Here is a 25,272-nt window from a genome sequence, read left to right on the forward strand (position 1 = left end):
TTGTTAATGATAAATCTCTCATTCTAGCTATTGAGTTTGGCTTGTGGGCTTCCTAACATACCTGCGTGTGAAATCCTGTAACGAGAAAGGCTGGGCTGCCCAAGTATGGGCACCAAAATGCCACCAAATGACAGATGACTTGGCTTCCCCCTTCCTCTTCTTTGGACCATTCCCGAAGCAGATGAAATGAAAAAAAACAGCTAATTGAGGGTCCCAGCTTAGGACAGTTTCCTCTTGTCAAATACCTTCCTTCTTCATTGTTCTTTTTATACCACCTCCCACCCCCACACGAACCATTTCAGAATGTCAGTCCCCTCTATGCTGCCCTTATCAAAACCAGGATATAGAGAACTACACACTTACATATGACATTTGAATTACATTATTGACTGAAACTAAAACGCAGCTATTGCCTGGTACATGAGAAGACCTAGGAACCATTTCTAATCCTTGACAATCAATCATGGAGACATATTCTGAGTAGCCCCAAGCAGAGAGAACTAGGACCAATTAGTTGCAGGAGAATAGTTTTAACATAACACATACCAGTCCATTTTATGCTATTCCTAAACGGTGCCAATGTAATAAAACTTTTTGTCTCTGACATATTTTCTAAAAATAAATGTGTAACTATCTAAAAGTGCCCTGGGTGTATGTATTTTCTTAATATGCTCTACGTGCTGTTATATGTTTTCAGCCAACACGAGCTATCAAGGCAGGCTGTATCAAAGGGAACTCTACTGTCAATCTTGAAATGAGTGCACTCTGTAATGGGTATCGTTTATCCATCGTGGCCTTTTTTAATGCTTCTATGTATGTGTGCCCACACATGTGCACACTGACAAAAATTTTGACCCACAGTGGAATTCAAAAGCTATTTAACAACAGATCTGGACTTTGCAGATTTACTTTTCCTGTTGGTTGTTACTACAACTAAATTGTAAATTTTACCACATCTTAAGATTTCTTTTAAAAAATGGATGACAAAACCAAAGATGAAGATAAGCAGATAATCAGGAGAGCTTACCAAATTATCTCTGTATTTAGTTTGCCTGTGCTACATGCTGACTGAGGAAATTCCTGCTCTCCTCTCCATGCCTTACTACTTGATTCAGCCAAGGTCACTCCTTTTGTCCCAGAGAAGTGATCTATGTGGGCCAACTCTTCCAAGCTGGAAGGTGTCCAGGGTGAACTCAGACACAGGAAATACAGAGTAGTTCACTGCTCTGACCACTTTCCGGCCAAATGTCCAGAATCTTACCTATACCATAGCCCTGCCAGATAGCCCAGCTATGGGAACTCCTTACATTCTCTAGCTCTCACTCAAGATCCTGCCCCCTGACTTCCTTGGCAAGGCATCTTCTGAATGTTCAGAGAAGTTCTCAAAGGCTATGTTCAGCTTGCCACCTGCTGGGAGCATCTACCTATCAGTGGCTTAGTGCTTTTTCTTACATAGTTAAGTTTATAAGTAAGCTTTTTTTTTTTTTTTTTTTGCATCGCTTTTTATTTTCACTTACATGGACATAATCATTGATAAAAGCAATAAATTTGTGGTTGGGAAAAAGATGGCAAGCTGTCAATTAGAGATTGGTGGAAGACCTTTGATACTGTGTGGCATTGTTAACATCACAAATGATCCTGCAGCCTGGGAGGACTAAGTAACCGCAGTCTGATGGAGGAAGCCATAACTGGAACCATGTGGTTGGTGACTTTAGAGAATATAAAGGGAACAGAAGAGCCATGGCAACACATATGACAGGAACCATGCTACAGAGACCCTATATCATACAGATTAAGGGTCTCATTTCCAGAAACCATGCCCTAGTGAGATTTGCTGTAGGTTGGTCAGGGGCAGGGGGCTGTTTCCCAATACTGGAAGTTTTCAAACATCAGTCAGGTGGGGAAAGATGTATGTATAAGGATGCTCCTTAACACCATTTATTATAGGAAAGATAGAAATAAACTGAAATCCAACAATAGGGAATCAGTTACAAAAACTATGGTAAACTCACACAATGGAACACTATAAAAATCAGACGTAGCTATGTATTTATTTACATGGAATAAATGTTCAGGGTTCCTGCATGGCTCAGTCGGTTAAGCATCTGACTCTTGATTTTGGCTCAGGTCACGATCTCACAGTCGGGACCTCATGGTCGTGAGATCAAGCCCTGCGTGGGGCTCCACGCTGGGTGTGAAGCCTGCTTGGGATTCTCTCCCTCTGCCCCTCCCCCACTCACATTCACTCATGTGTGCTCTCTCTCTCTCTCAAAAAAAAATTTAATAAAAAATAAAAATATATGGGGGTGCCTGGGTGGCTCAGTCGGTTGAGCGGCCGACTTTGGCTCAGGTCACGATCTCGCGGTCTGTGAGTTCGAGCCCCGCATCGGGCTCTGTGCTGACAGCTCGGAGCCTGGAGCCTGTTTTGGATTCTGTGTCTCCCTCTCTCTGACCCTCCCCCGTTCATGCTCTGTCTCTCTCTGTCTCAAAAATAAATAAACGTTAAAAAAATTTTTTTTAATAAAAATATATGGAAAAAAGTTCATAATATTTTGCTAAGTAAAAAAAAGTATAATACAATCTCATTCAGAGAAGAGACTGAACAGTTATGTACCTAATTCCTAACTATACTTATTCCTGACTGGCGAAATTATAGTTGTTTCCGTTTGGTTTATATGTGTATATTGTTTATATACGTATATGTGTATATATATATTTTTAAAAGTCAACATATAGTTTATATAATATTTTGAGGCTAAAATAAATGAATACAGGTTGATTGGTCTTGGTGGCATTTAAATACTCCTCCAACAAGGAGACTGTGAAACTGATTACCTGAAACTATAAATAACTAATGCCATGGCCTCCCCTCCCTGTAACCAACCAACCACACACATGCATACACACACACACACACACACACACACACACACACACACACACATGCACACATACCGCTAATCAGGAGGCTCTTCATCTCCTAGATATATGTCACCAGCAACAGCCAGGAAGCCCATTCCTGGGACATTATCAGTCCCGAAGCAATGGCAAGGATTTTGATGGCCACAGCATCACTGCAGCAGCACATTCAAAAGGACAACATGGCTGAAATAACACGAGCACTCTGCAAATAATAAACAGGATGGGCGCAGCTTGGAACAGGTGAACGCCATAGCTTGTTTTCTTTTTGTTGTAGTTCCCCTTTCACAAAACAAGAACTTGCCTTTGGACGTCCCAGGCTGAGCAATACTGTTATTTTGACAGTTGTTTGGTGGCATTGCAGAGGATGACAGGGCACTTGTTAGCTCTCCATCTAAACACACCGCCCACTCCAAGCAGCATACACACTATTATTTCGAGTTGATGGATGCGATTTATAAATACATATGCAGAGGGCAAGTTGAAAATTAGCAAGGAGAAACAGAATTATAATGAAGATACAAATAAATGTGATCCATTTTGTCTACAAAATAGGCCAAAAATTGGATTTTAAAACGAATTGGTGAAAAGAGAATACATTTTAAAATACATTTTAATTAGAGATTAGTACTTCACATCTCAGGTCAAAGTTTAGGCCAATACTAAACACTAATCCTCATGCCTCTCAGGAGTGTTTCAGATTTCATTCTAAGTAGTTAATGGACCTGAGAGTCCTTTATGCCTCTTGTAAGGAGTTGTTATTGTTATATGAGTAACAGTAAGAAAACAATGTGTAATTATTCTCTAATTTCTTAAGAACACTTACTTACTCTAAAGGCCTGCTCTTGCCTGCTGTGTTAAGATACACAAAACCATGTTAGGAACATGATTGTTTTCCTTTGTTGAAAAACTGAACTCAACATCTAGAACCCTACAAAAACATGTTATTAAAATAGGAGGGAAAACATCTTCATTCAACTAGCCAGATCAGTCTTTTCTTCATATATTAAACATACTGTATCAGAAAGTAAGTTATAATTCAAAATGGTATCTGCACGAAGCCACTGCTGAGACAAATTTTAAGTCCTAAAATTTTTTTTATACAAGTAATATTTTTGGAGTCTACATATGAGCGCTTCCATATGTTTTCCACTGTTGACCTATGAAAGGAATATCAGAACCATGTTTTATTGAAGAGGATTCTGAAGCTAACGGTGATGAGGTGATCTGCCCAATGCTCCATAGGCAGACACTTTCAGGGCCGGGATTCCAACCCTTGTTTTTTATTCCAAGATTCATGCCCTTTCTGTTTTAAATGAGCTACCTCCCTTTTTCTGCCCCACTGGGTAGTGCTGTGACGTACAGTATAGGTTTACTACTTGAAAATCCCTAGTTTCTACAGAGGAGTAGCTTATGGAAAATGGTTTGTACTAGACAGGTCACCCTATGCCCCACATATGACCTTCTAGTTGCCTAACTCATGATTGTGGTGAAGTCACAGTTATCCTAATCGCCCATCATCTCATGACCAAGCCATACAGGAAAGGTGTTTCCTCACAAATACTGATTATTTGGAACATTGTTTATGATGGAAATAATGTGAGGGGCTGGCCCAAGATAAAACAGCAGTCATATAATTTAAAGTCACGTTCTATTAACAGGAAGATGTGCAGGTTACTGATGCACAGGGGTTGATTTCAACTGTCATTCTTACCCAAGTTCCATTTGAGTTGAAAAAAATGGAAATAATGAACTGAGGCCCACACTTACTTTGTTAAAATTAAGAGAAAATTTCCCTTCCCACCAAGAAAAACCAGTTGAAAGAAAACATTTGAGAAGTATTTGGGATAATGGAGAAAGCCCAAATTCTATAATCCCAGTACCCGGCGATTTAATACTTACTGAGTTATAAGATCTTGAGCCAGTTATTCAACTTTTTTGATCTGTAATTTCTTCATGTATTAATGAGTTTCTATAAATCTCACAGCTAGGTCCTGACAGAGCCAGGACTCAAAATCAGATTCCATCGGACAGAAGCCTGTTACACATCACTTGCGTGTGCATTTCAGAAGATGAGTGAGCCTACACAAGTGGAGAGTGAGCTGGTACAGAATAGGAAGCCTGAACCTTTCCCTGAAGAATACCAGAAACCAGGTATTGTGGAGGGTACATGAGAGAAGTTGTTTTAGGAAAAGAAAATGTTCATAGAAAGGTAGGTGTCCACATGAGGAATTCCAAGTCAAACTTAGTATAAGACTCAAAGTCCAGACGTTTTTGATGAGGCCATTTGAGGTTCCCAGGGCATAGGTCTCTAAAGAAAATTGGTACACCAATTTGTGGAGAACCAAAATCCTAAAAGCTCCCCAAGCAAATTTCAGTCAAATGACTTCTATATCTGACCTTCATTAAGCATTTATGCTAGGCAGACATAGGGGCCTTGTGCATAGGGGAATTTAGAATCCGGGGAAGAAACAGACACACAGACATGTACACAAAAAAGGTCCAGCTGTAAACTAAGTAGAGTGGAAAGATAAGAAGTATAAATGAGACCTAAGGAGAAAACTTGCCCAACGCGGGGCTTGAACCCACAACTCTGGGATCATGACCTGAGCCAAAATCAAGAGTCAGACACTTAACCGACTAAGACACCCAGGTGCCCCAAGTTATGTTTTATCTCATGGGGTAATGTCCTCCTTGATCCACTTTGTTGTTTCCACATCATTTCTCCTCCCTACTCCTGAATTCCCACTCCAAAACAAACAAAATCCCAGCTTCACCGAAGGGTGTGCCATTAGAACTCCCTCACTGTCGGTGTCCTCATTCACAAGAGTTTAGAACATGGTGACTCTTTTTTTCCCACCACTTCCCTTAGCATCTGTCCTGGTGACTTCATCATCCATGTAGATCACTCATCCATTGCCTGACTTCTCACCGTCATCCTTAATTACACCTTATCAACCAATACATACCAGGCTGAAATTTCTCTTCTGAGCACTCTACTCTTAGATGCCCACCTTCTATCCTACCAGTTCACATCCTCTACCACATCCACATCGATAATTCTTTGGCCTAATTTAGAACTTTAATCCACTGGGTCCACAAATTTGTCACCATCCTTCACCTCCATCATATTCTCACTTTTTTCACCCCCAGGTGAATTTCTATGATGTATTTCATAATTGCCCCCTTGTCCCTTATACTCCCTTGCCTCTCTCCATCAAACTCCCCTGGAAAAACTCCAACCCTGGTCTGCAGTGTTGGGTAAAGCCATCAGCACAAACTCTCTACATTTGTGAGAATGTATGGTTGTGGGAATTGGACCCCCGAAGAGATTGTCTCTGGTGTGGAAATTCCCTCCAGCTAATAAATTGGTTAGCTCTTGAAAACATGTTGTTACATGCAGGTAAAAGAAATTAAAGCATTATTGATAGAGACAGATTAGGTGAAGGAGACTGAAGGGAAGTAAAAAGGAGCATAATTTGAATTTACAACTGAAAAATAAGTCTCTAGTTTCAAAATGAATAAAGTAATCAGAACCGCTAAAGCATTGCCAGGCAGAGGTCAGACCTATGAAATAATAAAAAGCTTTCTCATTTGCATTTAGCAAATTGTCAGATGACTTGTAAATGGTAGGTGCTAAATTTCTTAACAGAATTGGTCTCTTAGTCAAACATCAGTCACGGTCACCTGGTTAACCCTTAAGATTTAGTTAATATGCTTTTTGTAGAAAACAGAAAAACTTCAAAAGGTAAAAATTTATGGGACTTCTATGATCATAAAGTTAATAAATGTTCATCATAGAAAATTTGAAAAAGAAGACAAGAAACTCCTGGAACAAAGTGAGCACCCAGTAATTATATTCCTACATCATTAAACATTGTAGATACCATAAGGACTTCATCCTATTGATATTACTAACATTGAATCATTCCCCTATTTTTTAATATTTATGTTGCCTTAAAAAAACAATTTTAACAAACACTGCCAAGAATAATTTTGTAAAAAAAAAAAAATGAGTATACAGAGTTTCTTTTTCTTTTTTTTTTTTTAGAGAGAGAGAGAGAGAGAGAGAGATGGTGCATAAGCAGGGGGTGGGCAGAGAGAGAGACAGAGGGGAGAGGGAGAGAGACAGAGACACAGAGAGACAGAAAATCTGAAGCAGGCTCCACACTCAGTGCAGAGCCCAGACTCAGGGCTCGATCCCATAACCCTGAGATCATGGCCTGAGCCAAAATCCAAGAGTCGGACGCTCAATGGACTGAGCCACCCAGGCGCCCATACACAGTTCTGATTATTGGTTTTTGTTAGATCAGATTGAAAAAAAAAAACTGGAAAAAAGGGACTCAAAGGATTTGATTAGTTTTAAGGCCTTTTATCCTGCAAAGCCAGCTTGTTTCCCAGAAAGTTTGTACTTGTTAGTTAGTGGTTTTTACTCCCCGTAGTGAGAGTTCCCTGGAGGGTAGACAAGCACACAAGCAGTTTAAAAAAATGAGGAGGTTTAATTCAGACACAGCCAACATTGGGCCCCTGGGATAATCGTGCAGCTCACTTCCCCTCAATGGAGTAATTTTATATAAGGATCATACGGTTCTAAAAGATGCACAATGGTGCCTGAGAGATGCCAGCATGAGAAGCCTTCCACAACAGAATCAGCAAAGGTACTGGCTTGAGGCAGACCTGAGATCCCTGTCCATACCATGATCTCCCCCCACGAGTAATTCTGAGACTCAAAGCCACATCCAAAGTCCTTGGGAGCATGTTAAAGTTCACCCCCTCCCCCAACACACACACACACAACCTGAGGAGATGTATCCCCTGAGGAATCTTAGTAAATCTCAGACTGGGGCCAGGAATTCATATTTTGAACACTGTCTCTGTTCACTGTGCAATTCTGGCAGAGATGAGCCTCTTACAAGAGCTAGCTTCTAAAAAGCTATCAAGCTTTGAATCTTCACAAATTTCTCGTAACAAAGTTATCACTGCTTTTTTTCAAACTTCATTTTTAAGAAAGGGGTATTTAATTTTTCAAGTTTTTGAGAGTGATTTTGCCCTCATACTCCATTACCAGTTTCTTTCAAAAGATTCTCAAATGTGTTTAAACACTGATTTTCATAATCCTGTGGTTTTGTAATCAAAAAGCCAAATGCTGGAGAAGAACTAACTGCAAGGGAGCTGACCACCAGTGAGCACCGTTACAACCAGATGCTTTCCAAACGCTGCTCCCGGTAAGGTAAACGTTATCCGCTTCCTTTTACCAAATGAGGACCCGAATTTTCAGAGGATGTAAGCAACCAGCCCGGAATCACAGAGGACGACACAGCAGGAACATTTTCACGGCAAAATTCACTTCAGTTGAAAACCATTCCTTCAGGCTGTTGGCCAACAGGAAAGCAAAGGTGCCTCTCGCATGATCTATCTTTGAACAAGACAAATCAGCAACGGTATGTGGACTCTGGTGTTCTAACCCCAAGATCAGACTCTTTGTCCTACTCCAGCAACCTGAGACAGAATGACAGGACCTCTAAATACTGTGGATATTCTAGTACCCTACAGCTCTATTCAGTCTGTGGTTCAAAAGGGAAGGCCTGCTTCTCTGAACACATTTCGTATTCTGGGTGTGTCCACACAAGAGTGTCCAGCTCCACCATATCTGCAGTTCCCCACTTAAATCACACAGAGGCCTCTCTAAACTCCAAATGCCCACACAAGTTTTGGAGAGAGCCTGGAACATATGTCTATTGTTTTTGTAACAACTGCTCCAATTCTGGATATGATGCTAATGAGAAGCAATGAGAAAATTCATAGAACAATCCCTGCTCCCCATTCGCTGAGAGTTCATATTTTAAACCTTTGTAATTAATCATTCGACAGGTATATTACCAATGAGACTTGCCAAAGTATAAACAATGACCTGTCAAAATCCAGAGCTATGACAGGAAAGAAAAATAACAATTTAGCTGGCCATCCAAAAGCAACAAAAAAGATACAACTAACTTTTGAGAAAATTGACAGGCTAAATTTTCCTGAGATTTATTTAGATGGAATGGTCTTGAGATGTGGTTAGTTCTGATGATCCACTATTGCCAGGGGCAAGAAGCTTTGTATGAATTAGTCTGAAAAACAGTTGTTATACTTGGTAAGTTTTCATCAGGGTTTAAATGATCAATCTTAATATACTTAATATGCCTCACCTACTCTGGAATACGATTTGTAGAGAAATCAACCTGACTTGCCTCACAGGGTCCGGTTTCTCAAAATTAAACACCATACTGGAACCACAGTACTACATTTGAATGAATGTGGTGGACAACCCATCATTCTCAGCTTTTTCCCAAGATAAACTCTCAACCATGCTTCGGTCATTCTTCTCTGGGCAATTAGCACTTGTTTGGAGTCAGACTCCATGAATGGCACTGAGAACCCAGAAATAACCAAGGCACAGTCCTTTCCTCCAAGAAGCACAAAGTCTGCTTGGGGTACAATCAAGAAAACCATCAACTCCAGGGTAGTCTGATGGTGTAAATTCAGAGAATCTGTGGACATCAGGCTCAGAACCATCTTCCGCCAAATTGGGGAAAGGTTTTTAAGAAAAGGTGAAGTTTGATCTAAGTCTTGAAGAACAAGCAGAAGCTTACCAGATAGAGAAGGAAGACTAGAATGACAGGTAAAGGGAACAGCATGTGGAAAAGCTCACAGGTAGCAGAAAACATTGTATGTTTGAATGAGGCATGGTGCACAGTCCTCTAGTAAATGCACCATGGACAAATCACATGAGCAAGAAATAAAACTTTGTTGTGCACAGAGAATTTGGTAATTCTTACTACTGCAGTATAATCTAGACAATCTTGGTTGATATAATAGCCATGTGTCCTTGGGCATAGAAATGCAAGCCTCAATTTCCTCATCTGTTAAAAAAAAAAAAGGCAGGAAAAATGATACCACTCTCCTCTCTGGAGTAATATAACAATTAAAATAAACTAGTATATGTAAACTCGCTTTGTAAACTAACAGTTTATTTTCTTTATTCAGTAAACTCAAGGTAATATTTCTTTTTTAAAATAGAGCAAATAGCAAAAGACGAAAGAATCACTACCCAATGCTACTTTTTTCTTTCACTTAAAAGAAAACCTTGTTTTCCATTTTGACTAGTCTTCTACACTGCCCACAAGGTCCTTAGACAAAACTCTGTATACCTTGAGTGACAATTCAAGGAAAAATCACCTTATCCTTTGCTGACACAACATGAACAGACCACCAGCAGCCTAAGCCTCCTTTGATGAGCCTTTCTGAAATGTGTACATTAGTATTATTAGAGACATACCACTGTCAGCTTTGGTTAGAACAAAATTTCCTCTGATACGTGATCCTCACTTCCACCAAATTGCCCATTCTACCAAACTTTGAATTCATTTATTTATTCAGTTAGCAAACGAGAAATTGATTGAGTGCCTTCTCTATGCACAGAACATTGCTACAGTCAGGTGCCTGTATTTTCTGAAACTCAAATTAGGACAGATGTCCAGACAACTAAAAATGTATAAGCAAAACCAGAATGCATGAAATAAAGCCCATTGAGGATAATCTGACATACATGATGGCTAGGAGACATTTCTTCATTGATTCATTCAACAAATATTTATTGATTCCCTACTATGTGCTAGGGCTTCAAATGATGAAAATAGACACCACTCCTGCCCTTGATTTACTTACCATCTGGATTGGAAAACAGACACAGACACAAGTAAATTGGCAACTGTGACAAGTGACATGGCAGCTATGATATCATGAAGTGTCAAGGTATTTAATTTAGTCAGGGAGGTCAAGGAAGTAATGCTCCAGCTGAAATTTGAAGGTAACCAAGTGGAAACAGGCAGGGACAGCATTCCTTGCAGAAGGAAAGCATATGCAAAGGCATTGTAGCAGGATAAGTAGAGGAAAGAAAGCTGAACAGAGAATGTTAGGAGGAAAATGCTATGAAGGGAGATTAGATCCATAGAAGATCCAATAGGGAATGCTCAGCATTAATGTCCTTATACCAAAAGCAATCAGAAGCCACTGAAAGGGTGAATAGAGGTATCAGACATGGCATCAGTCTGACCTTGAGTAGCATGATATCTGTCAGGAGAACTAGATATGTCCAGCATTAGTAATAAACTATGGGAGACACCAGAAAGTAAACTCTCCAAAGTCAGGGATCTTTGTCCACTTAGGTACCCCAAATATCTATAATAGTGCCTCATTCATGGGAAGAACTCAATTAATATTTGTTCAGTGAATAATGAGACAGGCCTTTGAGAGGCCATAAGAAGGAGCATCACTTCCAGAGATCAGATATGATGTCAGGAGGTAGCATGTGAGTTGCATCTTTGAAGAGCACATAGGAGCAGACTAGTGGAGATGAAGAGTTCAAGTATTCCAGAGAAATATTCCAGGGAAAGAGACCTGTTTGAGCAAAGGCAGGGAGGCCACTGGAACCCAGATGGGATGAGCAGTTCGCTTTGGCTGGAACACCGGGTGCATAAAGGGACATCATCCAAGGAAAATCACAAAGGTAGGCTGAGGTTAAATACTAGGGGGCCATATTAATTGCCAAAGTTAGTTCCCAAGCTTATCCATATGGCTTCTCTTGGCACTTGGAATTCCTACTCATGGGAACACTGTGTGCTGTAGCAGGAGGAGACAGGCTCCAGGAAATCCAATTCTTGAGAAACAAGAACTCTACACCAATGTGATGATAGCTTTTGTTTGTTTGTTTTTATTCGAGAATTCCAGCACATGAGCCAGCCCTCTTCAGCACACCCTCCAGGGAGCCATTGGGACTCTATCTGACACGTGGATCTCTCCACCCCAGCGTGCACTTGTCCTACCCTTTGGGAGGCAGAGAAGAGGATGTGAAACTGAACGAATGTAATCCGGAATTCTGGGCACCATCTAGGAGGAGCAATATGCAGCAGCTCAGTCATGCAGAACTTCTAAAAAAGTGCTTCTCCCATGGAGACTCCAGACTCTGTCTACTTGCCACTATTAATATATGTTGAACCGCACTTGGAGAAATCAGAACTGTTGGAATGAATTACTGATCACAAGAGTTGTGAGTGTTAGCTGGAGGCCAGAATGAAACTCAAGATATGCTGTTTTTCTCTGAGTGTGGGTGTATCTCATGCCTTTCTTAATTTTTAGATATTGGGTTCACCAAAGGAGTAACAGTCTAGCAGTCAGGAGCCCTAGATGGTAATCCTGGGTTGCCACAAACTAGCTTAAGACTTAGTTACTTAACCTTTCTGGGTTTCCTCATCTGTTAAAAACAAATAAAGTGGGGGGGGGGGGAGTAGAGAACGAGGGTAGAAAGGAGAATAATAGGAGGCCCACAGTGTCTGGAATATGCCAATTTTTCATTATGAAACTAGCATTTGGGTGAGGGATGGTCTGGGACAGCAGAAAGTGCATGGTGTGTGGACTTAAATCTGGCTTTGAGTCCCAGCCTTCTACTTACCAACTATCTGTCCTTCCAAGTTAGGCTTGACTGAGTGCTCACTTTGCACCTATTCCAAATGCTTCATGGGGAGAATTATCCCATTTTACAGGTGAATAAACTGAGGCACAGAGATGACAACTTGTTCAAGGTAAGCAGAAGGGACTGCAGAGTCTTACCATTCCTTACCACTCTGCTCTTCTGCACCACAGGGAAGATGGTGAGTAACTCACTGAACCTCTGTTAAGACTTTATTTTCCCATAAGATATACAATTAACAATAATACCAATAATACCCACCTTATGAGATTATTGAAAAGATTAAGTGAGATATTAGACTCAGAAGTGTTTCTTTAACTCTATTATAAAGAAATGCTATAGGGGCGCCTGGGTGGCTCAGTCAGTTGAGCGTCCGACTCTTGATTTCAACTCAAGTCATGATTCCAGGGTCATGAGCTCCAGCCCCGTGTTGGGCTCTTTGCTGAGCATGGAGCCTCCCTGAGATTCTCTCTCCCCCTTCCTCTGCCTCTCTCCCACCTCATGTACTCTCTCTCTAAAATAAATTTAAAGAACAAATACATATTTAAAGAAAAGAAATAGTACATCAAGATGAGCTGGAAAACACTTTAGTCAGATCATAAACTGACGTCTAAAGGACCTTCCAGCTCCAATTCAACAACATTAATAATCACATTTATTAACCACTTAATGTGATCCAAAACTATAAATCTGGTATCTTAACTCCTACTTTTCAGAAGAGGAAATTGAGGCAGCTGGTAAACACTGGTACTAGCATCTCTCTGGAGCATCTGAACGCAAGTCTACTTGGGTTCTACAGGCCATATCCAGGATTCAATGCTGAGCACCTCCCAGAAAAGCCAGAAATTTCAGCACAAAGATGCCTGAGTACACACAGGTAAACTGGGACAATATGTGCCTAAAGTGTTTCCAGAATTCTTTGATCTTCAAACCGCTCTAAAGTGAGAAGTGAGAAGGGCAAGGAGTGTCTCCAGGTCACTCAGTTGTGGAAGACAGATGTCCTCAGGAGCATTCAGAAGATGTTTTTACCTGCCTTCTACAGTCACAGAAGGACAGATAGGTCTCCATGCCAAGGACCTGATGCCCATTCTCATTCACACAGTCACCAGCCTGGAAAATCAAACTGAACACCCAGAGGACCAGAATATGACTGGACAAGGTTGATCTGCTGCCTAGACCATGATAAGCAACAGCTCTCATGTCTCCACACGTTTAAGACAGCCCAGGCAGATGACCTGGTACTAAGTGGGTGCTAAGGACCAGGCACCAAGAAGCTGCTCAGGTGTGTGTCCCTGGGGAGAACTGTAGGCCTGGCACAGAAGCCTGAGTCAGTTCTCACCATAACCCTGTCAAGAGGCCACCTTGGTGCAGTATACAGATGACCAAGTCTTCAGAGCCAGGTGGACTGAACTGTTCCAAATCCCTCCATGCCACCCACCAGCTTATGTCCTTGGGCAAGTGATTTATCAATAAGAACCTTAGTTTCCTCATCTGTAAAATTCCTCACACCTCCTTCATAGGGTTTATACGAGGACTGCCTACAGTAATATATGTAAAGTGCCTGGCACACAGCAAGTGTCCGATAAATATCCTCACATTCCCTTCCCTGCTGAGGAAGAAAGGCTCTCCTCTAACACTTGGTCCAGACCAGAAGATGAGAGGTGACCAGGGAACATGTCAAATCACTATATTGTACATCTGAAACTAATGTAACATTGTGTGTCGACAATACTTCAATTTTTAAAAAAAAATATCAAAGCAGGATATTGATTTTTTAAAAAAATGGAGTGACCAGAGAGACCTAAGAGAGAATGCCAGCTTCTTCAGGGTCAATATCAGTTGCTTAATACTTGTTCATTCCTCATTCATTTGTTTAGCTAAGATCTACTGAGCACCTACTGTGTGCTGAGCACTGTATTTTATGCTTGGGAGGAATTAGATATGGAACCTTGACAACAACACCCCACCACACTACGTATACCATCCCACTCCTTGCCAGACCACCCAAGGCAGAGAAAAGTCTCAGAAAGAATCCTCTCTCTCTATAGAGGCAGGAAGCCAAAGAACAGAGCTATTAGTCCAGTGAATGCTTGGTACAGCTGCAGCCAGGAAGGGTAGGAGTGTTCAGGTGCTCAGGAATCCTCTATCTGGAGAGAGAGATGGAACAAATGCCACTCCATTCACCCCTCCCTGCAGTCCCAACCCTGCATGCACTTAGGAGGTGCTTGTTAGGAAGACAGACCAGATACTAGGGCAAGGTAAATTGGAGAACATTGTGGATGAGGCATTTGGGGCCTAAAGCAAAGAAATCTGTAACTCATGATCCTAGCCTGGGGAGAAAGTCCCAGTAGGAACCCAGAGCATGCTCAAAAATTCCCTTGGAGACTGATCACTGACTTTTCTACTACATAAATCATAAAAGGTCTCAAAGGAGTTGGGAATTGTGAGGTGTCAGACTGGTGGGAGGGGGTAAAAATTGTTTTGTTTTCTTTTAATGTTTGTTTGTTTGTTTGTTTGAGAGAAAGAGCGCGTGCAAGCAGGAGAGGGGCAGAGAGACAGGGAGACACAGAATCCGAAGCAGGCTCCAGGCTCTTAGCCATCAGCACAGAGCTCAACCCGGGGCTCAAACTCACAATCCATGAGATCATGACCTGAGCCAAAGGTGGACACTTAACCGAGTCACCCAAGAATTCCAAAAATTTCTTTCTGATATTTTCCACATGTACCCCAAATCCAGTTCCATCTCTAATCAATACTGTGATCCACATTCTGAGCTATGTTAGGCCAAGGCACGGTCTCACTGTAAAGTTACACTATGAAGTTCAATAACACCTCTTTCATATTGGGTTGCTCATGTGTGTTGCCTTCTGGAAGCAATATGGACAAAGAGGAACATGAACAGAGCACCAGACATAGGATGTTAAGTCTCCAGCAAAGATGACCTGGGCCAATGGGCATGATCCCTGTTTTCAAATATTAGCATAGCTATGGAAGGGAGGAGGAAATAGAATGGTTGCATTCGGGACACCAATGGGTAGATGTCTTGGAAGTACAGTGCCATGTTCTCAGTGCTTAGCACATTGCCTGGCCCAGAGTAGATAGTCAGTACAAGTCTGTTGGATTTCATTGAACTGAATGGAGAGCTTTCAGAGAATCAGGCTGCTGATAGGCTAGGATGGGTAAGCCTGGAAGGATCAAGCAGAGCACTAGAGGTATGTAAGCCAGATGCCACGTGGCAGGCTAGGGGAGGCCAGACTGGACAGCCATCAAGGTTTCTCTCGGCCTTGAGATTTCTCACCCTTGGCTCCAAGAGATAAAGGATTCCCATTCCCCCTGGATGCTTTGGGCCTCGCTACTTTTATTCTGTTCCTTCCACTGCAAGCCAGTCCAAGAACACACATGGTTTAGGATCAAAGCTGCTGGGAGGGTTCCCACTGCACTCTGTGCTTGGCTGCTGACGGATGCCTTGAACTGCCAGGGAGGTCTGGGGAGTGACTGCCGGCTCCGTGGTGGGGCTCAGGCCCTCCATCCACAAGAGGCTGCCTGAGGGGAGAGGGGCCTCATTGTTCCCCAGCTTGGCTGTCAGCTTGGGCCCAAGAGGACTTCTTTCTCCTCTCCTTCAACAGAAATCAGGCTTAAAAGCAGAAATGACCTCAACCTGCATATTCCTTTGAGCTCTCACTTAGGAGCTGACAGTCCAGAGCCCTGAGGAGGAACAGGGGACCCTACAGCTTCTATAGGATTTAGAAAGTGCTTACCCCTGGTTTCACCCAGAAAACAGCATATAAAAAATAGCATCAGAGGCCATCTCTAAAGCTTCTCGACCCCTTGAGATAAAGGTGGAGGCTAGTCCTTGAGGGGAGTGAAAATGGGAAATGGCTTATTAACTGCTGTTTCCATATCTGTCACCCCAAAGCCAGTGCAGAAATTGGCAAGGAACTCTGAAAGGGGCTTCACCTCATGTCTTGAATCCCAGGTAAAAATTTCATGCTGGGTGGTCAGGACGGTTTCAGCATGTGATCAGGACATTCAGAGGCAATAATGTTCAGTAACAAGCATGAGCATGAAATAAGGAATCTGACAAATGCTGAAAGAAAAAAAAAATCCCGGAATTATAATGTGTTATAACTATTTTGCTCTGCCATGTTTACTCAAGTATTTGATCTTTCCTTCCTCCCAACCTTCTGAATTTTGAGAAGGAAATACTTTTAAATGTTATTTTCATACCATATCCTCCCGCTGAGATTCCAAGGCTGTCAGCAGCATTACCTAATGCAGGAAGACTTGGGAAGAACATTTGAAGACATAAGAACAGTGAGGCATCAAGCATCACTGAGGGAATGGAAGAGAGCCTGACCACATCACCACCATTACTATAATAATCACTTCCTCTTTAGTTTAAAGGATAGCAATAACTTTCCTTTTGGTGCATTTCTGTAAAGCAGCTTATTTGCCTGTTAAAGAATAATAACCATCAAGAAAGGGAAAATTAGGAATTAGTCACATTTATTGTTAAATGAATAAATGTGCAGTAACTACCCTGGGCTTGGGTGCGGCAGCAAAATGGAGCCAACTGAACCGGCCTTAGGAAAGGGAGAAGGCAAGTTTCAGCGGTCCACGCACCTGTAATGCTGAGCAGAGCAGGTGGCCAGGCTCCATAGGCCTCAGGTACCTTGTCTAAAAACAGAATGATGGTCTCTTCTTGGCCTGAGGATTATTGTGAGGACCACGTGGGAACCTGGTAAGTGAAATGCCTTTGTAGTATACCTTCTCCAATGTAGGGCCTGACAGACACGAACAACAAGGTAAAGTAATAAGTGTGATGATGATGCCAAACCTAGGAAGTTGAGCCTCAATTCTGCTGAACTGTTTTAGGTAAATGCCATCCTTCATTCATCTGGCACTTCTTTGGGGTGGTAAATGGAAACTGAGGCCCTAGTGTAAAGGGACCTGAAGAATGGAGCAAGAGGTGACAACAGCATGTGCTACAATATGGGTTAAACCTAGGGGAGGACACCTGACCCAGATTGGGGTGATCCAGGACAAATTCCCTCCAAAAAAGATCTGATGACTGGAATCTGATACACCCCACAGAAGCAGAGTGAATCACCTTTCATTTGCTCCACAGTGCCCAAGTTCACCTTTCCTTTCCACCCCAGGAGCCAGCAGCCTGTGAGAACTATTTGGCATAATCTTGTCTTCACAGGGACACTTGTCATCCCCACTTGCTTACTGTGTTGGTATTTTTTCTGCAGGGCAGTCAGGTTTTAGCTACAGGGATTGAAGGCAGTGGACGTGGTGGCTAACATCAGGCTTGAGCTCCCAGGGAGACACTAACTAGGAGATACTCGTGCCATGTCCCAGGGGAGGTACCTAGGAGTGTCTGAGTGAAAGAGTCAAGTCCAAAGAACGCCTCCGCTATTGTTGGAGAGCTTCTCCTCCCAGCTGCTCCCTGTGTCAGTTGGGCAAAGAGGATTAGGGTGTGCCTTAAGGTCGGCCTGGGGAATGCCCCATTTCCCCAAACACAGCACGCAATTATAACAGAGGGAGGTCACAGGGCATGATCTTGTGAGCAAATAACGCTGTCAATGGAGAATGGGAAGCTAATGATTTATGTCATTTCCCTCTAACCCTGTACTTTCACAGAGCCCCATTACTCAGACCCAAGACAAAGGTCTAAGAAAGCTGGGGCCCCACTCACACACAAGCCATGACATGATGAGCTGTTTTGGGTCTTGTGCATTCTGTGTAGAGGGCCCTACCTCCGCTTCTGGGCTTCATGGAAGCTCCTACTCAGACCACAAGGCCCCCCTCAAACAGCACTTCCTGTCATGCAGTCCACATAAACCAAGCTACCTAAGCTACAACACCAAGCCCTGAAATGCCAGAGATTAGCTGCCAAGTGGCTGGGCATATGTGATGCCACAAGAAGAGGAGGTTCTTATAGGTAGGCAATAAACAGTGCCTGCCACCAAAATCCTGCATCTTATACACTCTACCCACAACCCTCCCTTTTGGGTGATCATAAGATATTTTAACATATTGAAGGTTTGAGAATTTCATATATTATGCCCAACCTAAACTTTCCTACACTCATGTAGCCACAGGATAGATGTTTCTCTCACCTTCTAATAACACGTATCAAAAATCTATAGAATATACAGTGAGAAACACTAGCATGGTACATTTGAGCCTCATAGTATCCCTGTGAGATAAGCATTATGATTCTCATTTTATAGATGATGAAATCAAAGCATCAATGGATCAAGTGAGTTGCAAAAGTTCACCTCACCAGGAAATAGTGGAAGGTTGGATTAGAGCCCTAGGCTTCCAACTCCTAAGCTAGATCTTCTTCCATTAAAACCAGAGAGACAAAGAAACCAAGAGGAAAAAAGAAGGGTGGATTATGTTGGAATTATAAACAGAAAGAACTACAAAAAGGAGAGAAAGTGAAGGAAAAGGTCCTTCTCTATTAAGGATATGTCTAAGTCAACAGATGAAAAGCAAAGAGCTGGCATCAGTAACCCCAGCCCCATTACAATCTAACAGAGAACTGATTAAAGTGAGCTATTCAGGGCATTAAGACTTTCCATGCTTGCTTGCTTTCCTTCATTCATCCTACCACCAACAAATTTTGCAACAAATTATGACTGAACGTTCACTTGGGTTCAGCCCTTGCTGGCTCCCACAGAGAGGACGGAGCCTTTGGCCTCTGGCAGCTTCTGCTCTCCCCCAGCATCCTGACTTCCAGCCACATGAATCTGCTAACTATTTCCCTGATCATTTGAGTCTCTCAGGGTGCCATCCTTTGTGCATGCCATTCCCTCCCCTGAGAAACCTCTTCCCCATGTTCTTACCCTGGAAAATTCTTGCTCAATTTTGCAAGTCCAGCCATATGGCTCATCTCAGGTATAGGATGGCCCAGGACCCCCAGGGACAGTATGGCTGCAAAGCCCCTCTGAGTCCCTCCTTGTAGTGCCCTGGCCTCTGCTTTGGCTCTGTGCTCTGCAGTCTATGTAGAGGAGCTCATTATTCAGAGCCCTATCCTTGGGGGGGGGGGGTGGGGGAAGAATCAGGAAAAGTCCCTACAGCATGAAGAGACTGCCATCTTCCCAAGTCAATTTAACTTACCTTCCAACTCAAAGCTGGGGGAACAGAACACAACGATGCAATGATGAGGAAAGATACACACCAATCCATGTAAGTAATCATTGTGGAAGAGAAGCTGGTTAAGAGAAGGAGGGGGTCTGTATTCTTTTGTAATTCAAAGCATCCCATGCCGTATCATTCACCCTCAAGTCTGTGAAAGTATAATTGCTATAGTTCCATGTCAGTATTGTAAGTTAACATTCTGACACTCTGAATCTGAACCAGTACTCATATCTGAAGAACCTGTATGAGTCTAGCAAAGACAACCCTAAAAGAAGAATTCGTCAGAGCTTGTGCATCACTGCCCAGGTAGCCAACACTGACCCTAGGTGACAATAGCCTTCTGGTCACTGGAGAGGAAGCTCTACTGTGGAGCAGGGGTTACCATGGCTCCAAACCATTCAACTCCACCTGCTTTGCTTCCATGTTCACCAATGTACTTTGAGGATTAATTTTCTCTCCTTGCTAGACTAGCAGAACAAGAGAGTGAGAAGAAGCATGGCCTATGATATCAAAATCTGCAGGATTCAAACCCAACATCACCATTTCCTTAAAGACCTTAGACAACTAACAGAAGCTCTTGGAGGCCCAGTTTCCTCATCTCTGAAATTGTAACACGGAGGTAATTACCAACATCCCGAGGTGGTTGTGAGATTTGAGATTAGATGGCATAATGCACAAGAAGTGCACAGTGCGTGACATGTACTAGCCTTCAAGAGACAGCAATTATTATCAGTGATGTATTTCTATTGTTACTTCCCTGATACAGCATCTGGAAGTTATTTTTTCTATCTTATAAATTCAGTTGTTGACATTTAGCTTCTATATGACTATGAGAGGTAAGAGATCACTCAGCATCAGAGTGAACTTGCTAAGGTCTAGGGACAGTGACTAGATAATGTTCTTGGACCCTGAGGCCTTGGGTCAGTCCCCAGTGACATTACTATCCTAGCAGTAACTTCCACCCCACCACACAGCCCCTCATTCCCAGTCGATTGGCCTTTGCAAGTTCTACATTGCTTTCTTGGCTCCCATGAACTGCAAATGTCCTTCTCTGTGAACGCTACCCCTATCAGAATATCAACTATTGGTGGCCAATGCATGTGCCCTTCCTTTTCTCTATAGCCCAGGATCTGGCCCAGAACAGATCTTATTGTATATGGAATGGACAAATGACATTAGCAGGGAGACAGGAGTGAATCAATGAAGATATGGTTGATTGATCCTATGAATGACCATGTTTGCTAAGACCAGAGTGGAAAACAATTACTTTAGAACATTTGTCATTCCCACAGTGTCCTATTCTGTCCTCTCCTTCCCACTCCTCTTTTTAACCTTTACTTCCCCCTCTACTTCCTATCCTCAAAGCCCCAAACTGGAAGATCAGCAAGGGAGACGAATATTATATGGGTTGTTGGCAGCACTCATCAGCCCAGAATTCTCACAGCATCCCTCTGGAGAGTTCAGTGAGAACTGAGCCAAACCGAGACTGGCCATGAAGCGCCTTAGGTTACGAACAGAGAACAGAGGAACATGGGATTAAGTCATAAAAGGGATACAAGATCCAGTCAGAGAAAGGAATGGGCCAGCCAGGTAGTTCCCAGGACACCAACTGTATGGTGTTAGGATGCCAAATAGATCTCCCAAATCTCAGGGACAGAACACCACAAAAGATGTGTGTTCAGAAGGTGTTCAGAACACCACCTTCTTGGTCATGGCACATGTCTAATGCAGGTTGGCAGAGACTCCATCTCCATCTAGTCGTTCAGGGACCCAGTCTAGCAGTAGAGCAGGCCATCATGTTATAACACTACTATGTGAACTCAGGGCTTCAGGGTTCAGCACTGCCAGGGGAGGGAGGGAGAATTCGCTTTTAAACCCCTTGGCCAGAAATGACATGTATCACTTACACTCAGTGCCCATTGGCCAGAACTAGTCAGTAATCCCTCTAACTGCAAGAAAACTGGGGTGTGAGGCCCTCTGTGTTGCTCATGACGGACAGAAGATGAGAGTAAATACCACCAGAAGTCTCCACCACAAAATTTTAAACATCACGGGGTAAGTCAAAATATAGTGGCCTTTACCTCAGGTTTCCACTTACACAGACTGATACAAATGAACTTAGTTCTACCCTCATTGAAAAAGAACACCCTCAATTGGAAATTTATAACCACTGCTCACCAGGGTCACCCTATCTTTATTGGCTAGCTTTATTATGGAGGTTGTTCAGCATAACAACAGTCCGGGCATCAAGTTTGAGACCAGCCAGCTGACAGTTCCTGGAAGCCAGAAGAAAATCTGCAACCAAAAAATACCTGGGGTCATGCCATTTACTGGCAACAAGTGACTTTGTGTAATGTTTAAATTTTAATCCCTCTAATGGGCTTCCCAAGAAGAGGTCTGGTTCAGAAAATCATGCAAAAAAAGCTGAAGACAGAATGAAAAGGAGAAACAGAAAAGCAGGAAACTTTTGCCAAAAGCAAACCAGGAAAAGCAATTTTTAAACTCCTTTTTAATTGGGACTGTGCAACTATATTCTTGGAAGTTACCTTGATCCTTCTGAGTGTGAGTGACTTACACAGCCAATTATGAGTGATGGGAAAACTGTGAACTGGACGGCTAGGCCAAAGACATTAAAACATTACATTAGCGTCAATGCATGTAATGAATTCCTCATTTTACATTTAAACATAAGGAAAAAGGAATTCAACTTAATAGAAAATCAGTTTCTCTCCTCTCCCCCTAAAACAAATAACGAGCAAATGTATTTTAAACACTGACACAAGCAAATGACAAATTAATTGCCTGACGCACCCACATCTCAACACAAGCTTGGGCACAATGACAGAATCAGAACCAATTCTGTCCTTGCACAGGTAAAAGGAGGCATTTTGATGTAAACAAAGACACTGAATTTGGATACAACATTGTGTAAGTAGTGACATGGCAAGCCAATTTGAATATAATCTCTTTTAACTAGTAAATGGCAATAATAATGCTTTTCTTGTAGGATTATTTGTTGGGTGAAATACATTATCTACTACATATGTAGCACCTAGCATGAGCCTGCTTGGTAGATAACAGGTCTGCAGTGCCTACTCTAAATTGGTTAACGAGTATTGTATCAGGTAGGAGATTTCAACTTGAGCCAAGCAACATCAACATCAAGTGGGTCAACTCACCAAAATGTGCCTCGGCTTTCCTTTCCCCAATAGGGATGATAACACCTGCTTCTGCTTTCACAACAGAGTTCTAGAGATAACCAAGATAAAGTAGATGAGAGACCTTTGAACTCTTAGACAAGAGACACTCGTGAAATCCAAACTATTATCACCTCCCTTTGCTGAGTAATACTAGGGTATTTTCCCTACCAGGAAACAGCTCTCCTGAGAATGCATATTGTCCATATCAAGCAAACGCTACAGTGATGATCTATGTGCCAATGTCAAATAGAATCTTGGCAATGCTTTCAGTTAACCGAGTTCATTATGCTTAAGGACACAGTGTCAGGTGAACAGGAAAATACCAAGAGGGCCTCCTCTTGCATTCTGTGTGTGGGAGTGACACAGAACAGGTTTGGATGCTGACTTGTCAGCAACAAAAGAGAATACAACCAAGCCTTCTTTTTTAGCCTTCATGCTATTTTGACACGAGATTTCCCATTTTCTATTCCACCAGCCAATGGCAAAGCCCTTCTCTCCCAGGGAACATGGATCTAAGCATACTTTTCTTGGTGGCTTGTATTTGGCATTTGGCCAACAAGCATTCTGATAACTGCTCTTTTAGAACCAACAAATGGGATTTCAGTCAAATAAAAATCAGAATATTTACTTCCACAATGAGAGACAAGCATCCATGTAAACTTGGGTTTGAACTGATTGAGAGCCCACTTTGGCAAAGGGGGAAAATGTGTTTTCACAATTGCTCCGAATGGTAGCAAACCCTGACACAGGCCCACAGCCTAAAAGAGGCAGCTTGTAAAACCTGCTTAGAAACCTTGTCACTTAAACAAACTTTATTTCTCTGGGAAATACCATGAAAACACCATGCCAGATCCTTACTGGAATTTTGAACCATGAGCATACTACTGAGAAAAATATAAGTCTCTGTCTTCAAAGAAACTAAAGTCTTTTAGCACATACTGTCTCATTAATCCTCATGACATATCTGTAAGGAAGTCAAAAACAGTCATTATTTTTTTCCCATTCTGCAGATTTTATGGGATCCAACACTTGTAAAAGGACCCATTTGTGGCAGAGCTCAGCCTCCAGGACTGGCCAGCCTCCTGGGAAATTAGTGCTTCCGGTAGGCTCTTGTGTCATCATATGGTCACTCACTTGTTCACATGCTGGGCAAACATTCATTGAATGCTGACTCCATGCCAGGTGCTAAGCTATGTGCCAGGGGAGGGAGCCAATTAAGGAAAAGTCCTGCCCCAGAGAAACTTACAGTCTAGGAGAAGAGTCTGAGAAGTAAAGAGATAATTCCAAGATCCCAGAACTACAGGCAACATAAGTAAATGGTTAAGAACATGCCAGGCCTAAGGGAGATCTGGGCTCAAATTCCTGCTCAGCCTTACATCTGCATTTTTTCCATAGCACTTATCTCCTTCTAACGTATTATATAATTTACCTTGCTTGTGTGCATACACACACACACACACACACACACACACAACACTAGAATATAAATTTTATGAGGACAGGGATTTTTTGGCTGCTTATTCAGAAATGTGTCTCAGGACCTAAAACAGTGTCTGCATATAATAGGTGTTAAAAAAATATCTTCTGAATGAATGAATTCACTCTATATGCCTGGGAAATGTTCTTATTACCCTCTCTAAGCCTCAGTTTCCTCATCTATAATGTAGGAGCTGTTAAGAGAATTGGACTAGATAACAGACACAAGTGCTCAGCATGGAACCTAGATCATAATAAACAAAGTAAATGGCTATAATTGTTAAATATTGCTGATTACAGTAGTCTCTGGTGCTAAGGAAGCATGAATTAGCATTATAATCCCTGCTGGGGACATCAGGGAGGCCTGTGGTACTAAGTCCTGAAGAATGAGGAGTAGAATGTTGCTAGAGGAGACAAGGAAAGGAAAAGGACTCAAATCAGCAAGAAAGATGGGACCAAGGCCGAGAAGCCTTCACTGGAAGCTTCTCTGGAGACCTGGTGTTATAAAACATTATCCTCCATTTTTGTTCCCCTGAAGACTCCTGTGCTTCAGACGTGCCTTCTCCTGGATCTTTTCCAGGGCCCAGCATAGAGCAAAAGTCCCCTAATTTCTCCTATCCAAGGGCCTCTCCTTCAGGACACCCGCCATGGGCTGGGTTCTGTGTGCTCAGTACAAATCTACCCAGATGAGGCTGGCCATGTAGTGACTGCAACAAGTAAAACAAGAGGCTTTCCGCTCGATGACACACCTCTGATTCAGTCTGCCCTGACAAAGCTGGAGATTAAGTTTCCTTGCCTAAAGCTGCAAGGAGAAACATGACACCCTTTACTGGCTACGAGTGGAACACGCTTTATTAACCCAGCCTTAATTATATTCCATTTTGAGATTCAATAGTTTCGATTGCAACACCACATGAAACCAGGGTGAGTTGCACCCCATGGGACTCCGGCCACAAACGAGATCGGAAAAGCGCCTCCGAGGCAGTGACCCGCTTCTGCCAGCCAGTCAACAGT

At 42.4% G+C, this 25,272-nt stretch overlaps 1 long non-coding RNA gene and 1 pseudogene across 1 annotated transcript in view; one reads left to right on the forward strand and one right to left on the reverse strand.

Moving 5' to 3' along the window:
- The window catches only part of LOC125920375 (uncharacterized), a 162,019-nt gene extending 158,393 nt beyond the window's left edge, over positions 1–3,626 (reverse strand). Inside the window, exon 1 of the long non-coding RNA XR_007457036.1 lies at positions 2,956–3,626. This is a non-coding gene — a long non-coding RNA (uncharacterized LOC125920375). The remainder of the gene's footprint in view (positions 1–2,955) is intronic.
- Positions 3,627–7,523: 3,897 nt separating this feature from the next.
- Positions 7,524–25,272, forward strand: part of LOC125921559 (keratin, type II cytoskeletal 8-like) — a 108,098-nt pseudogene continuing 90,349 nt past the window's right edge.

This window comes from Panthera uncia, chromosome D4, assembly GCF_023721935.1.
Source record: "Panthera uncia isolate 11264 chromosome D4, Puncia_PCG_1.0, whole genome shotgun sequence".
Classification (NCBI taxonomy): Eukaryota; Metazoa; Chordata; class Mammalia; order Carnivora; family Felidae; genus Panthera; species Panthera uncia.